Raw genomic sequence first — 16,973 nt, 5'->3', positions numbered from 1 at the left:
TGGAATTCTAAGAGGCTCCACATCAACTGCTCAGGAACCCTGGGCAGCAAAGGTCACCCACCATGGTTTCATTTAATTATTTACGCACACCCCTGGGCTTCAGAAAGAATTTTGAAATGCATTCAGATACAGCTGCGATGCAACAGAATAAATGTAAAAGTTAGTGAGGGAATTGGGAGCCATAGAAATAGAAGCCGGAGGTAGTGCTACAGCTGGTACAAAATGCACATCTGCCCCTGGCTGGATGAAAGCTACACATTTGGCTCTGAGCGTTCTAGCAACCACTGGGAAGAGGGGTAAAATGACTAGTTCCACAACTAGTTCACGATATCACAAACATTAAAAACAAGATAGATGCTCAGAAGAAAAACTAGTTGTCATAGGCAGAATACTTACCTTTGGGGCATCTTTGCCCCCCCAAAGATATCTATACTCTAATCCCCAGCACCTGAGAATGTGTTACCTTACATGGCAAAATGGACTTTGCAGATGAGATCATGGTTATAGATCTTGAGGTGGGGAGAGTGTCCTGCACTATCCAGACGGGCCCAGTGTCATCACAAGGGTCCTTAAAAACGGAAGAGGGAGGCAGATGAGAGAGTCAGAGTGATATGATATGAGAAAAACTCACTGGCCTTTGCTGGTTTTGAAGACGGAGGAAGGGGCCATGAGGGGGTTGAAAGACAAGGAAATGGACTCCCTTCTGGGCCTCCAGGAGGACCTCAGCCCGGCCAAGCCCTTGATTCCAGCCCAGTGAGACCCGTGTGGGACTTCCGACCTGCAGGTCTGTATGCGAATGAACTCATGTTGTTTGAAACCACCACGTTTGTGGTCATTTGTCACAGCAGCAATGAAAACTAAAACACCATGAGAAAACAGTGTACAATAGGGGTTTTTAATACACAATTTGAAGATGAATTCGGACTTAAATTTCAATTCAACTACTTAACTAACCATAACATTTTGGGCAAGTTATCTTAACTTCTCTGAAGTTTAATTTACTCAGGTTGAATGACTGATAGTCCCTCAAAATGTTCCTGGGAGGGTCAGGTGTGCCTGGCGCCTAGCACTGGATAACAGCCACCACTGATTCTTGGCTGAGGACAGCACCTCGTCATAACTGCTGTCTTCTGTTCTGCTCTGGACCAGCCCAGGACGTCAACTCTGCCCTTGAGACCTATGAAGTCCTAGGGTAGAGACGACCAGGCTGGTATTTTTCTTAGACTTCATCTGCCAATACCTTGGCGTGAGAAATGCTTTGTCCTGAGGGCACTGATCTACGTGTTCAAAGTCTGAAAGTGTTCAATAAAGTCATGATTAATATCAGGCTTATTCTTACCATTAAGACCAAAGAGAGATTTCTCTGGTGAGTCCTCAACATCTTTTAAGTAGAGCAAGGCCTTTTATTCACGCCGCTGAAACAGGGTGAGGCAATTCTATAGGTCACTACGCGTGGTCCCCATAATCTCCCCTCTACTGGTCTGGCAGTTGTAGCAGGAGGGCTGTGTTCATTTAAGGAGGTGCTGTCTGTACCCTCAGAAGGTAGGCAACTTAGCATCTTGCCGTTGATAGTCAGAGGAACTGAACTCTAATTAGTTTAGAAAAACACAGGTAAATTCTAAAAATTATCCCTAACACTGCCTGGCCTTCTTCAGTCAAACCTTCTTTGGGGGTTCCCAGAAAGTGAAAAATTAAAATGGCACAAGCTCTCTTGACTTTAATAATTTGCAAAACCCCTCCGCTTTCCCCTACCCTCAAAAGACAAGCACTAAATGCCTCTGTGCAATCTCTGTTGAGCAGAATGTTAATTTACCTTCCGTACCTTAAAGAAGCCTAGTTTCAGAGTGGGCTCAGTGGGGAGGGGTTAGGGAAAGGGAAAGGCAAACAGATTTCTGAATGGCTAACAACCTACACTTGCACAAACTAACTTTAAACAGAAACATGAAAATAAGATTCCCTATTAATCTTTAATAGGCTTGCACACTTCCTAAGAAAAATTATATTCAATAGTAAATATACACTAGGTCATTTTTCTGCCAGGCAAGTTGTTTTAAGGTCAACAGAGACTTTGAGCTTAGCAAACAACTTGTCCCTAATATCTTCCTTTGTGGATAGGGTGTTAAGAATATCACTATTGCTCAGGAGACAGGGAATTGCGGCGTTATACATCAAAAGAATAAATCACTCCATTGCCAACGGATGATAATTCCCCCCTTTTGGGAAAATCCATAACTCTTCTTAGTAACCCATTCTCATGCTTAACATCCTCTCGCCAACAGCACCCCACCCCTGGCACCGTCTTCCACATTTTACCTAATGCTCTCACAGCTGCATTTAAAACTGCATTTCTCGCTTTTTTTCTTTAGGGCAAAGGAGCTGACTTCCAGGGTCCACATAAGCCATTTTCTAATAAACTGGCCCCTCAACCTCTCTTCCCAACCTGGGGATCCCAAGGCTTGTTTTGACCCATTCACAGTGATCTCAGGGGTCTCCTCTGAGCCCCTCACTGGCTCTAATCCCCGAGCAGGGTGCCAGCTTCGGCCTTGCTGCCACACGTCCCCTCCATCACTTCCTGCTTTATGTCTTCACTTCGTTGACAGTCTTGCCTACCCCAGGCCGGGGAGGTGAGCACCCAGAATTATGCCAGGCTCAGGGGACATGTTTGATAAATAACTGCTGAATGAATGAGTTAATGAATGTATGAATGAATCTGAGTATAACACACTGTGGCTCCGGTCACCCACAGATCAATACTCATCACAGACACCCTGGTGCTCTAGGTTTGGCAACGTGACAGGCAGAGAAGAGGAGAAACAGCAGCCCAAGCCTGATCGCTGCAGACGCTGTACTTAAAGCACCTGCACTGACAAAGAACCTGTCACCGGGCCCAGTGCTTTCAGGCCTGTGTCATGTCACGCGGTAACCGCTCTAGCCGTACTAGTTGAGGACACAGGGGCCTGGAAAGATCTAAAACTGGCCCAAAGTCGTGGAGCAGGTAAGAGTCAGAGCCAGGTTTTGGAAAGAAGCCACAGATTCTCAAGCTCATACTCACCCTCATAGCACCGAAAGAGGAATTAATGTTCCATCTTTTTATTTTTGTTCTTGGACTTTCGCTGCCATTTTGATGAGAATTGTGTGCTCCAAAAGCCCAAATCAGATTCAGGTGGATGTAAGTATTCTTTACTAGGCTCAATAAAGTGAGGACAGACTTAGTGGGCGTTCTTTGTGTTGAAGAGTGCTTGTAGTTTACACACATAAAAAAATACTATCTGTAAAATACTATCTGTTGCTACTACTCAGCAGGGCTCAGCTGCAATCCTGTGACACACTGCGTGGCGGGAGCACAGGGTTCAGTGTTCAGTGAAGTGCTGGATAGGAAAGTTGCTGTTGCCACTTTCAAGGTGCTTTCCACGCCAGCTCTACCTCCCCAGCCACAGCCCTGAGATGCAGGTGTGGAGGTGTCGCTCCTCCTTCACACAAGGGGACAGGTGCAGAGGAATCAGGTAGATCCCAGGATGCCCTCCCCCCCACACCCCCCCACACACCCCCACCAGGGAGGCCGACCTGGCATGGGAAGGAGACTTAGGCTGGCTTCCAGGAGCACCTAAGGCAGCACCCCCTGCCACCCATGTGGACAGGAAACACTTAGCCGGGCTCCCTCAGAGGGCGCTCTTCTGCATGGGTGGGTAATAGAATCCCATGCACAGGCAGTATTTGGTGGCACCTCTTGTACACCCAGAGCACACCCCTTCCCGCTTTCTCTGAGACTGGGAGCCCTCAGTCTGAGGCTTCCAGGATGGAATGGGACAGGCACCTCAGCATCCAGGCACCCTGGACAGAGACCACTCATCTTCAGATTCATAGCCCAGCCCCTAGTGCAGTGCCCAGTACCGACTGCCCAGGGTCCAAGAAAGGCAACCAACCTTTCAATTACCATAGTTACTAAGCACCTACAATGCAAGGAACAAAGATGGAGGAGGTACAGTCCCTTTGGGATATGGAGCCCAACCTCCCACCACCTGTATCCACCACCTGCCCTGTCCTATGGCCCCTCAGCGAGCAGAGAGGTACTTGTGCACGGCGACCTTGGCTCATGGAATCAGAGTGCTTTTAAATCTCAAACACACGTGTGTGTTTGCCTGAGGAATCTGCATTGTAGCTCTGCTGTAGGTAGTGATTCTAGACCCTGCCCACCCCACATTCCCTCCTGACAACCAAAGATGCTTCCAGCCGTAAAAAGTGACAAGAAGACCAGAGTAAATGTCAGCTTCCTTATTTGAACAGCCCAGGTCAAATTTTACTCCAACGGTCATTTTGGAAGGATAATTTCTTTTCATTTAATTGCCTAAAACCCTCTGTTTCACTGCGTATTTTCGGGCACGACCCAGCCACGTGGATTCCAATCTCAGACCAAGGTCAGGCTACAGACAACAGACTGCGTACTTCCTCCAGTGCAGTGAGGGCAAGGTCCCGGCTTGCAGTGGGGCCGCCCAGGCAGTAACTAAACAGACACACAGTCACCACGTTTCGGGACCCTTTGTGTCTGAGGAGCTATCACCAGGCAACAGAGCCCTTCACAGAGGTCCCCAGAGCCTTCCAGGTAGAGCCCAACCTTAGAGCAGGAGGGCAACTTTCCATGTGCTGTCCCTACCCGCGGCTCTGACTTTCCAGGCTACTCTGCCCTCCCTGTCCCCAGCTCCCACCCGGCTGCCAGCCCACGCCGCAGCCACATGTGCTACTGTCTCCCGTGTCCTCTCCTAAGTCTCCATGCCCAGCAAGGCTGACCTGGTGCCTACGCCTTGTCATTCTCAGTGTGGCAGATCCCTTTGACAGCAGGGTGCAGCCATCAGCCCAGGTCACCTGGTCAACATTCCCTGAGGCAGTAGGTCTCCAAATCTGAACCCCAAGACCAGTGGCAGTAGCACTGCGAATGCTGTAAAAATGCAAATTCTCAGGCCCCACCCCAGAACTCACTAATCAGAAACTAATCCCAACAGAGGCTAAAGCTGGAGAACCACTGCCCTAGAGCAACAGAACCTCTGAGAAGTCCCTGTGCCCACCGGTCTGTCCTAGGGTGTGCCGGCATAGCACTGATGACCGTCCCTGCACGGACGACGCTCTGTGCTAAGCACCTGGCACTCCAGTCCTGCTGAACCTGTGAACAAACCAACCACCAGCAACGACCAAGCAGCAGCCAGTACAACAGGCACAAAGGCAGAAAGCAGATGTTCTCAAACCGTACACCGTATTTGTAGCTAAAACATGTTTCAGCCTGAATTTCTGAATATGAAGGAGCTGTGTCCCCGTATGGTTCTCTGTCTTGTTTCCACAGAACGGTTTTCTGGCACAGTGTCAAGCCCCTTTGCCGCAGCGAACATCCTTGGGGAGATGTCATTTCCCCTCCCCAGCGCCCATTCTAAGAAGTTGCCAGCTGTGAGACGGAGCCAGCTAATTCTCCAACAGGAATCCCACCTGCTGGGTGCTCAGAGGAATCGCACTTCCAATTGTAAGGGTTAGCCCAGGGCCAGTGGCACCGCAATCCTTTCGTTCTCCCCACGGCAAACGACTACAGGGCAGAAAGGGCAGAGCGGGGCCGCCCCTGAGATGGCCGCGTCAGGGCACACCACCCAGGACGGGGGGCTGACCTACGGCCCTGGCTCCAGACCCCTCCCTAAGGAAGGGAAAGGCTCCACCGAGTCCTTCTGCACACAAAGGGTTTCTTCGCATCAGCCAGGGTTCTGCCCGACCAAGCCGACGGTGGTGGTGAGACCCTTCGGTGCGCTAGGAAAGAGAAGAGCTGTCTGCGAAGGAGCTGTCAGGAGGGCATCTCTCAGCGCATGTGACAGGCAGCCGGAGCGACTGCACAGCTGACGGGAGTCGCTCGGTGGTTCTCTAATTACTCTACCCATTTCCACCTGGAAGGGCTCCCACCCCCGGCTCCGACAGACACCCCACAGCCGCGGCGTCCCCGCCAGCTGCGGCTGAACGGCCTGGGCGCAGGGCGGGCAGCCCCCACTGTCGTGGTTCAAGGGGACCTGGGGAACGCCGGTGCACACGCAAGTCTTCCAACCCAAGATTATTCTGGCTCGTCTAGCACAGCGGTTCTCAAACTGAGGTCCAGGGATCCCAGCAGTCTCAGAGAGCCTTTTCGGGGTTCAGTGAGGCCAAAACTATTCTCCTCGTCAAACTAAGACCTTACTGACCCTGACCACTCTCATCTCTCACAAGGGCACTGGGGAATTTTTCCAGAGGCCACATGACATGACGTGACATAACGTGACACACCACAACAGACTGAACGCAGAAGCTGATAAAAGAACCCAGCGTCTTCCAGCCGGACACTAGATTTATAGAAGTATAAAACAATGCCATGCTTCTCCCTAAATTGTTTGGTTTGGGAAAATATGGTGATTTTTAATCAAAATATGTTCTGTTATTTATGGTAACATGTAATGAGCTTCCTGATGTTATTTTTAAATGAAGTGATAAACATGTAAACATCTCTTCAGCTTCCATCCAATATGGTATCTATAGATTTAACACATAAACAAAAGCTCTTTGAGATCCTCAGTAATTTTTAAGAGTGTAAAGCAGTTCAGAAACCAAGAAGTTTGAAAATCTCTGTTTCAATGATAAATTAAATATGTTTGGTGAGGGGCGCTCAAGCCCTATCTTGGCAAGATCCAAAGGTATTTTAAAATAAATTAAAAGTAAAAACAAAATCTCCCCCAGTATCAATTCTACTCACCCTGAGTGTCTCTGGAAATCATGTGGGTGGTTTACAAGACACACACACTGTATACAAAAGTGGGCAGAGCAGAGCATTCGAGAACATTCTACAGCCTAACAGACCCTCCGGGTTCGTGTTCCAACTGTACCACCTGGGTGACGTGGAAGTTGCTCAAGATCTCGCGTCCTCATCTATGCAATTGGGAGGGTAATGACAGCCCCCACTTCTGGGATCGATGTCAAGCACTCAGCACAGCTCCTGGCACACAGTAAATGTCAAATAAATGCTGCTGTCCTCGTCATCACCCTCACCACCATCACTGTCACCCACTCTCACTCCAGCAATGATGTCCCTGCTTCTGCAGATTCTGAGCTCCTGAGTCCTGCATGATGAACCAGTGTGTCCTGGTTGTGGCTTGCTTCCTAAAGGGATGACAGGCTGATTCACATCATAGAACCAGCCAGAGAGGGATGGGGGTGTCCGATTCAGGACCACTGAGTCAGTGACTGGGCTTTGCTGGATCCCTCATGTCACTGACTCAGACACAAGCACCTCTAAGAGCCCCTATTCATGGTTACTCGGGGTCACTGAAGCAGCATGTGCCCACGGGACAGCCAGTGGGTCCCACCGCCTATTCAGTCCAGACAATAGTGAATCTCCCCACTCCATTGCCCAGTGGTCTCGTGGCCAGCTTGGCTCACATCTTACTGTGTATCTTTGTATGCCAATAATTGTACATTCCGGACAGAAATGCTCTTGAGATGACACATGCTTCAGACACCTCTGGCCTTTGTCCACCCCCGCCCTCATGCCCCAGTTTTCTCCAGTGGTACAAAGGCTGAGAAGAGGGTGATGTATAAAGCTTAGCAACACGGCCTCACAGAATGGCCTTGGCATTTCCACGCGCTGCTTAATACTGTGGGTGCATAAAAGTAGAAAGCAGTAAGAATCTGCCCTCCTGCCCCCCCAATCCTTTAATTTTTATTATTTATTTATATTTTAGAGATGGGGTCTCTCTCTGTTGCCCAGGCTGGACTCAAACTCCTGGGCTCAAGCGATCCTCCCATCTCAGCCTCCCAAGTGGCTGAGGCTACAGGGCCATGCCACTGCACCCAGCTCACAAATCCTTCTTTAAAGATCTCTATCTATTATTGGGGTAGGGAGATGTTACATTTGGAATCTTAAGACTTCTTTGTCCTTTTTGATAAAAAAATTTATGGAAAAAGTGCAGGAGAAAGAGGGACATATTTATGGAGAGTTTTCTGTGTTAGGTGGCAGGCACATGACAATGCACTGGTACAGACGTATTTCCTTTAACTCACAGCAGCCCTGTGAAGATGGAGCCAGTACTTCCATTTATAAATGGGAAACTGAGGCCTTAAGCTACCCGTACCATAGAACTAGCAGCACCATGATGCAAGCCCAGGTCTCTGCCTCCCCCAAAACACTTACATTGACAGCAACTGGGGAAGGGAGAAAAAAAAAAAAAACACAACTCCTGAGACCCCAGCATGATGTGGTACTTTTTCACATTGATGGTTCTTTTAAATTCCTGTTTTTCTTGGATGCAAAATTTTCTGCATAATTAATTGCCTTTGGAAATTACAGAGCAATTTCCCATTCACTGAGTTGGAAATGCCCCGTAGAAATGTAAATGCCAACGTGACTGCTGGATCCCTAGCTTAGGGTAATGGTAGGGGTGGGGGTGGGGGAGGCTGGGGTCTCCTTGGGTGCAGGACTCTAAGCCTGGCTGTGAGATGCAGGCCCACCCTGGCATGGAAGGTGGGGAAGAAGTCACTCCCCACTCCCACTCCCAGTGGCACTGAGGAAGGCTCAGGCAGGTGTGGAGGGCCAGACCCCAGGGTGAGAGCAGCTTGTGCACGGGAGGAGTGTGGGAGGAGGTGCTCTGGTGTCACAGTGCCCAGCCCAGCCCTGCCTTCCACGGGTACCTCCATAAGTCAAGGGATGCTAATTAAATACAGGACACACTCTTCTCCTTGGATATAGGACAGCCACCCTGTAACTAGGGAGGCAGATTTCTGTGCACAAAAATGAGAATGTTCTGGGTCACAAGCTATAGGTGATTATGTCAACTACAAAGTGGGCATGACCAAAAGAGGAAGTCCTGTCCACTGTGGGGGCCAGCGCAAGAAGGATCATTCCCAGAAGTGCTGAAGAAGGGGCAGGCAGGGGACTTGAAGGGGGTCTCTGGGTCCCTCGACTTGAGATCACTTGTCCAAGACTGCAGGCAGCTGAGGGAGTCCTGTACTGATCCCACTGCTGCTGCACACAGCTCAGTCCTCTTCCAGGGGGACCCTTCTGCTCTGCCCCCCACCTTCTCAGGTACATGCAACCACGAAGTTCACAGGCACAGTACACTAGCTCCACGCACCCCCAACCCCAGCCCAGACCTAAACCCAAGGGAACATATTTCACGATCCTTTCTTTGTGGTCATTGGTTCTAATTTCAAGCGAAGGGGGTGTTTTCATTTCATACAGCTTTTTTTCCAAAGGTGTTTCATCCACCAAGCAAGGAATAGAGTGCAAAAGAATGGGGAAAAGGGACAGCTCAGCAAATCGAGGTCTCTTTCAGCTGCCCACAGTCTTAGACAAGGTGGTCTGAAGTCCAGGGACCTGGGGACTCCCTTCAGGCCCCCGCCCATCCCCTCTTCTGCACCTTCAGCAATGCTCCCGAGGTCCTGCATCCACACACCTGTCACCAGCACTTGACTCAGGGACAATCCACAAAACGGAGGGTTTCCTAATGATTAATGTAACGACCACAGGGCAGGGAGAAGGCAGGAAGGCAAAACACATGGATGACCCCAACCTGGTGACATACCCATGGATAATTTAGAGCTGGTTGTCATTCTGTGACAGCAAAGAATTCATCTATCTGTGAGATACATGGCCAGGTCCTGCATATCCACCTCCTTCAGGTAGGTGAGGGTTGAGGACTCTGAACCCAAATGACAGTTCAGCACGGAGTGAAGGAATCCAAACCAGGTGAGCGTGTGTGCCCGGGGGAGGGGCAGGCGACTTACACACCTAGAACTCTCACCATCCAGGAGACCGTGCTCAATAAACATGCCCAGAGTAAATAACTGAGTTGATAGTAATAATGATAATAAGGCCAGTGGTCTGGGAGGATATTTTTTTCTTCTTTGTAGAAACAACTCTTTCAAAATCAGTAAGCTGTCACAGGGAAACCACTCTATATTAAGCAATGAGTGCTCAAAGGAAATTAGATAAAGAACTTAATGAGCTTGTATTACCTGAGCAGCGTTCCTTTTTTTTATTTTGTAAGTGATGCTAAGAGGCTCTGATGGACATTATGTTCTAACTCTCCGTTAAAACTGTCTTTAAAACCGACGCTGCCTTAGTTACTGAGCCATAAAGAACGTCTGGATTCAGAGGCTAGCCAGGACTGTCATTCCGGCTGTCTGGAACTGAAGGTGGGAACATTGCATTCCTGTCACGAGAGACAGTCATTTGGAAGGCATGACAGAAGCCAGGTTTCAGGGTTAGCAAGGCTGGGTCCATTCCCAGTTCCTCCGCGGGGGAGCTGGGTGACCCCTGGGCTGGCCATTCACTGGTTGTCCCCTTGCAGAGTGGCTGGGCTGATGAGAAGTGACATTTGTGAGATGTGTGGCCCGCCCAGTTCTGCCCTTCATCAGCACCCAGTCATGGGTGGTGGTTTTACCTCCTGTGTCCTCCCCAAACCCATGGCCCTGGGCCTCTGTCCTGTGACTCTAGTCCTTGCCACTCATCCAGCCAGCCCAGCTCAGATGGTAGCTTCTCCAGGAAGACTTGCCCGGGCCAGGCTGAGCTGTTCCCCCCTCTGCTCTCCTTCCTGCCGGGGACGGCCATGCCCTGCCGCAGAGACTGTGTGTGCGCCTGCGCTCCTTCTGCACTGTTCGGGAGACAAGAGGTCTTCATCCCGGCACAGTAAGTGCAGGCCGGCTGGCTGGCTGGATGTGTGCAGGTGCGGATGGATGGGGAGGGACAGGCTGATGGAGGGAGGGACAAACAGATGAATGGACACATGAATGGATAAATGCAAGGAGAGACAGAGGGACAGATGGATATTGCTTCCTATGTGCTGAATCCCGTGTCCCTCTGAGTTCTCCTCTGCCCTCTGAGTGATTGACACCAACGACCACACCCCTTTTCTTCTTTAAGATTCTGTTCCCCTTCCGCTTTGCTGAGGTCTTTGCTTGATTCTGACTCTCCAACTTCCTACCTTTCTAAGGCCTCTTCAGACGCTTTCGCCATAAACCTGGTGCCCCCAAGATTCAGTCTTTGGCCTATTTCCCTTCTCACCCACTTTTTTTCTGGGGAACAAACCCTACCAAACAACTTCGACGACAACCTCTGGGTGGATGATTCTAAAATCTACTCCTATATCCTAAGCCCCTTTTCTGAGATCTATTCATGTTTTAAATTTATTCATTCATTTATTCATTCAGCAAATATTTAGTAAACACCCTTCATGGCATCTATCATGTTCTCAAATTCCTGCCCTGTTCTCAGTGGTCACTGCACTGGTCCCTTTTCATTGTTGGTCCCTGTGAGAGCCTCCTAATGGCCTCCCAGCCGCCATCCTCCCCCACTCTGATCCTCCCCCCAACGTTGCTCCCCCAAACCCTCAGCAGATAAATCCAACACTGCAGCCTGGCACTGGGGGCCCCAATGTCTTACCTTTATATCACACTGAGTTTTCTCCCTCTGCCTCCAGGACAGTCCCCAGCCCCCCCCCCACCGTATCCCCCTAAAGCTGAGTTTCCCTCCTTCTGCTTCACTTCTTGGGCCCCAAGGTGTGACCCCAATGTCTTTCAAGACCCTCCACTATGACAGCCTTCCCCCAGAGAAATACAGGCTCCCTGTTTGGGCTTCCTGGGCAGATTCAATCCCATTCCTTTCCATCCACTTTCACACTCAAAGACGTAAAAGACAGTTTTAGTGCCAAGACCCCATCTGTCCACATGGATCCAATAATCAACACAATATGCAAATGCAATGAAAATGAGTCCCCAATTCTTTCTGTCTCTGGGCCAAGAGTGGCAAAAGTGACTTTGGGAGGATGTGGGCAGGGAAGGAGGAAGGGGTGAGGGAAAGGAGGCTGAGATCCTGAGCTTGGGCGGGCGCAGGGAGGGGGGCAGCCGGAGGGAGGGAGGACCGGAGTGAAACTAGACAGGAGCTTTTTAGTGACAGGCTCCAGCAGGAGCAGACAAATGGTTTCACACTCGCCGCTGCCAACGGAGAGATAAGGAAAGCGATACAAGGCGACAAGATGGGGCAGGTTGTAGCTGGCTCCCGCCTGAATCACAGCTCAGGTTACCCAGCGAGGCCGAGTGGATGTCACTCTCACACTGGGAGCCGAGGCCGGGACAGCCAGCAAGAGGATGCCCCTCCCTGCCTGACGAGTCAAAGAAGACCAGGGCGGGCGTCAGCAGATGTCAGGGGATATCCTTGCTCCTTTCTCAGGGTCTTGATGAATCAACTGCAGGCACATAGAAGCCCAGCGACCTCCAGGGCAGACAGGGTGGCAGGCAGCTCATACAGGTGGGGTGCATTAAAAACGAGCCATTCTGCACACTCTGAATGCCTTGCTAAAGATACTCATGTAATCATCTGAAATGAAAACTGCTCAAATGAACTGGAAAATGTTTTACTTGTATTTTCTCATATTCCCGAACCTTTCTTTCCATGGTTCAAAAGTTTGCATTGTCTAATTGCTGATTTCCATTTGTGAATGAATCGGCGTAAAATAAAATTAAGTGCCAAATTAATCTACCCATCTAGTTTTAGGCATTAATTATCCTCTGAGCCGTTTTCCCCTGCACTTGCTGCATGTCAAGGCACGCCTGGATATAGTGATATAGAATCCAGTTTTCAACTCAGGAATTTAAGCTCAAGCAGTAGAGGATGTCCTTGATCTCTAAGATCCACAGTTTATTGCACAAAAGGGGTCCAATTCCAGGCAAATGAAACACATTTCTCACCTTTTAAAGGTGCACTAATACTGTCAGACCAAATAAGCTCCTGGAGCACAGATTTGCTGCATGGTTTTGTCACATATTTCCCCAATTGCCACAATCAACAAGTTAACACTACATTTCCTCTCTGTATAACGGGGTCACCCCCAGTGTGGCAAATGGGGGGCTGGCTTTTTGGAAATTTCATGTGCTGTTCTGAGCTGTGCCAAGGGAGACAACCTGGGTTCCGCTAAAAATCTCCCAGGCCTACAGGACACAATTACAGTATCCTTAGTCCTTGGGTAATGATAGAACCATATGTGTGGTGACTTGATCAAAGCCACCATTCTTGGAGACTATGGGGACAGACAGCGGGACACAAGGAGAAGCAAGTGTATCTCCAGCAGAGCCAAAGGAGCCTTGGAAACAGAACCCCCACCCGTTCCCTTTATGTATGCATATATTTCAAAATACGAAGGTGGTCCAAATGTATTTGTTACGTGGATGAATTGTGTAATGCTGAAGTCAGGGCATTTCATGTGCCCATGGCCAGAGTACACTGAACCCGAAAGGTAAGTTTTTATGCCTCATGCCCCTCCCATTCCCTTTTGAGGGTCAGCATTATCAGAATCTTTCTAAAAGGAGTGAGATAACCTTGACCCAGCACTGGTGGCCAGAAAGAATGCAAATGCAACATTCGATTCCACCTAGGAACACCCTGGCAGGAAAGGGAGAGCTTGGCTGCTGGAGTTCAAGGTGGAGGGCTGGCTCTGGCTGGAACCCCTGAGGATGCAGCCCCCTAGGGCAAAATGCCATGCTTTGGGAAACAACGGCTGCATATGTAAGTAGGAACTAGGGGTTGTTCCTCTGGCGTCCAAGGATGCAGCCTTCTCTTGCACGTGCAGAATGGCCAAGGAGGGCAAGGCCACCAAACCACCAAGCATGCCCTGGACTGCTCTCAACAGCAACACCATGTGGCAGCAGGTAAAGCCACAAGGCCAGTGGGCTTTTCAGCATGGCTCTGTGATCCTTAGATGAAAACTGGAGGTGCATGCTGGGGTCAAGGAAGGTGCTGGACCTCCCAGTAATGAAGAATAGCTGAGGCAGATGAGAGATAAATTACAAAAACAAGAGAGATATTTGCGGCACCCTGAGCCTATGCTCAAGTGCTGAGCTTATTCTGAATGTCAGAGTTTGGGAGAAAGGAGGAAAGGTGTAAGTTTAAATTATGCATATATATAACAATTTGCACCAGGACTAAAGGGATTTGCTTCCATTCAGCCAAAGCCAGTCCCGACATCCTTCCAGGCCCTAAGAAAAGCAACCAGAGGAAAAGTGGCAGGGGAGACACTGCTTCAGCGGAGGAATGTGGGCCTTTTAAATTTCATCACACCCTTCTAATAATACCTCTGTGTTTGCTTTTCTGTAGACAAGCTTGGAGGCCCAGTCAAGCTCTGACTCTCCCCAACCACCCCAAGAGGAAAGGAACCTGTCAGCTTCCCTAAAAGGGAAAAGGAAAAAGGAAAAAAACGTCAAGGAAAAGCTCTGGTTCCTTCTCATCTGAAGGCGGAAGAGAGACAGGTTTTGGGCAGAGGCACCTTTGGACCCTGGGGAAGGAAAGCTGTGAGGCCTGAATTGGCAAACATTAAATTCAAGGAAATTTTAATGAGCTTGAGCAGCTCTTTGATAGTCGCTGATGTTACAATGGAAATGGAGCATTTAAAGGTGTGAGTTTTCGAAGAATATGGTTTTTAGGAAGCAATTTTCCCTCTTGCCATCCCCTCCCTTGGTGGCTATTCAAATGAGGCTGTAAGTCACCACATCAGCGGTGGGGTGAGGGTTAGAGCAACTGTGACATGAGCCCCGCAGAACCCCCAGGTCCAGCTAGTACCAGCTGCTGCTCCGGGCAGTGACAACACGGCCTCACCGAGATGCACTGAGAAGGGATGGGGGGAAGAGGCATAACATTAAAGACAAGATTAATAAAATCTCATGAAAGAAAACACCGCTAGCCAACCTAGCAGCTCAAATTACATTTACCGCATCTGACAGGGAGGGGTAATCATGAGTAATAAGTCCAGGCTCTGGAAAGAAATTATGGGCTAAATAACTTAACAACGGGCAACACCAGGGGAAGTCACTGATTCACCTTCCCAGGAAAGACTCAAGACAGGGTACAAAACCCATCAATCACACTGAGACAAATTTCACTTGGTAGGGCCCCAGGACAGCCTAGATTTGATTCCCAAGCAACCTCTGGGTTCCCCCCAGAGCCAGAAACGTGACAGCAGCACAAACACTGCTTCCAGGCCCACCTTCCAGCCCAGGGAGCCTTCAGCCCATTGCACGGTGGCTGCCGTCCACCCCACCTGACCTTGCTGTGGTTGGGCACAGTCAGGGATTGGCCAAGGGCTGTCCGCCGCCCATTTACCTTTCTGCCGCATCAGCTGAGGCCACTCCCTGCCATCAAGGATGTCTCAAAGTTCCTGGAAGCTGTCCTTCCTACCAGGGAGGCCTCAGTCTGAGGCACCGGATTGTACCCAAACCATCTCGTTCCTCCTGTCACCTGCCCGAGAGCCCTCCAACTTCCTGAGTCCCAGCTAGTCTCCTACAGCTTAGCAGGAAAGCCACCTGGTCTAAGGAATTCACACCAGCCCTCCAAGGAGTCTCTCTTTTTAGAAGAGCAGGTCAGGGAATGCAAGTTATCTGCTTAACACGGGCTTTCCATCTGTGTAAGAGGGGTCCCAGACCCTCTCTGGCCCTCGTGTGTGACATAAACCTAGGAGAAGAGAAGCAAAAGGCTTGGTCGCCACCACCACTACCTCTCCCACCTCCCAGCCGCTGTTCCACAGACAGAGGGCTCCTCCTCCACTCGTCTGTGTCCCGTACAGATCCCCATCTTAAAGCAGGACCAACAGCCGTCAGTGAACAGCATGACATCTTATTGTAGAGACACAGAGGAGCCATCTGGCTTTAAGGCAAGGAAGACCCTAGAAACCCAGTCCTGCTCTTGGGAGGGGGATCCCTTCTGCTCAATGGCTAACAGGGCCCAGGAATTTGGGTTTCAGATTCAATCTCTGTGAAGGCATCTTCACAATCTCTGTTCTCTCCCATCTGAGCACCCTGAGCAAAGCTCCCAAGCATCTTCTCCCTGTCCTGCTCCTCAGCCATGTCCACCTCATCCTTCTCAGGGGGTGCTGTGATCTCTGACCGATTGGCTTCCCCAGGTTACTGGCTCGAGGGCCTGCCTCTCCCACAGGACCTTCCAGCACACACAGATCTGCTCCTAGCCCACAGCTAAGAGGGTCGCAATGCACCAGGGCTTGGCAGTGAGGAAGAGTCCCTGGAGTTGCACTGTTGGAACACCCGCCTCCTCCCAAGATGCAAACTCTGTTCACGTGATGCTTGGTCACCTGAGTCCTTCCCATATAACAGGTCACCTGCTTCCTACTTGGAAAAAGATGGCGGAGGGACATTACTCCCAGAAAATCAGAAAGTCTTCTATGTGAGAGTGTTATACTGATAACAAGGACTTTCACTTCTCTTTGGTTATTATTAGAGATGGTTTAAGGAAATAATGGGACTCCTGTCTACTAGAATAAAAGCTAAATTGACCAGAAACTCAGCTAACCAGAATCTTCAACATCTTGGACATATTTTCCTGCTCTGAACTTTAGAAATGGGAAGCCTATAAGAAAACAAGCACATAGTCACTCACTCATCTACTTGTCCACCTGTTTAACATATACTGATGGTACAGGCTTTTGTTAAAGGTGGCACTGAAGGCTTCTGGCCGCCCCTGGGTCCAAAGCACAGGTGTTGTCCAGTACGATGCCCCATCTGAATCCCCAGCCCGGGAGCCAGCCCTACTCTTCTGAAGGAGGCCCCAGCACAGCCTCAGTCCGCAAAGACTCTAGTCTCTGCTTATCCAAGTCTACTTGCTTCCATCAGCAACTGAATTCAACCCTAAGTTCTAGAAGGACACAGGTCAAATTGTTAACAGTGATCACTTGAGGCTTGGGGGCAAGTTGGAGCAGAGTGAAGGGCTACTTCCTCTTTTCACTCTAACTAATCTGAATTCTATATTGCTTTTTTTTTCCTTACACAGATAATGTGTCCACGGACTCCTTCAGAAATTACAATAAATCCAGAAATGGCCCAAAACAGAAAGGAAGTGAATGCTTTCAACAACGCTGTCCTGGCTTGGCAGGGTTTCTGATGGCGGCTGAGGTTTGGGAAAAGAGCTGAGTGGGAAGCTGCCCGCT

The 16,973-nt window shown here is 49.7% G+C and overlaps 1 protein-coding gene and 1 long non-coding RNA gene across 4 annotated transcripts in view; one reads left to right on the top strand and one right to left on the bottom strand.

Moving 5' to 3' along the window:
* GFRA1 (GDNF family receptor alpha 1) overlaps positions 1 to 16,973 on the bottom strand; it is a 202,851-nt gene that overhangs the window by 49,708 nt on the left and 136,170 nt on the right. The window lies entirely within an intron of this gene.
* On the top strand, positions 10,332 to 16,833 carry LOC123649923. The gene is made up of 3 exons (XR_006739193.1): positions 10,332 to 10,678; positions 14,138 to 14,433; positions 16,817 to 16,833. It is a non-coding gene; the product is annotated as an uncharacterized LOC123649923 (long non-coding RNA).

The sequence above is a fragment of the Lemur catta genome, chromosome 14 (genome assembly GCF_020740605.2).
Source record: "Lemur catta isolate mLemCat1 chromosome 14, mLemCat1.pri, whole genome shotgun sequence".
Taxonomy (NCBI): domain Eukaryota; kingdom Metazoa; phylum Chordata; class Mammalia; order Primates; family Lemuridae; genus Lemur; species Lemur catta.
Note: the sequence above shows the minus strand (reverse complement) of the source record. Positions and strands in the feature narration are given on the sequence as shown.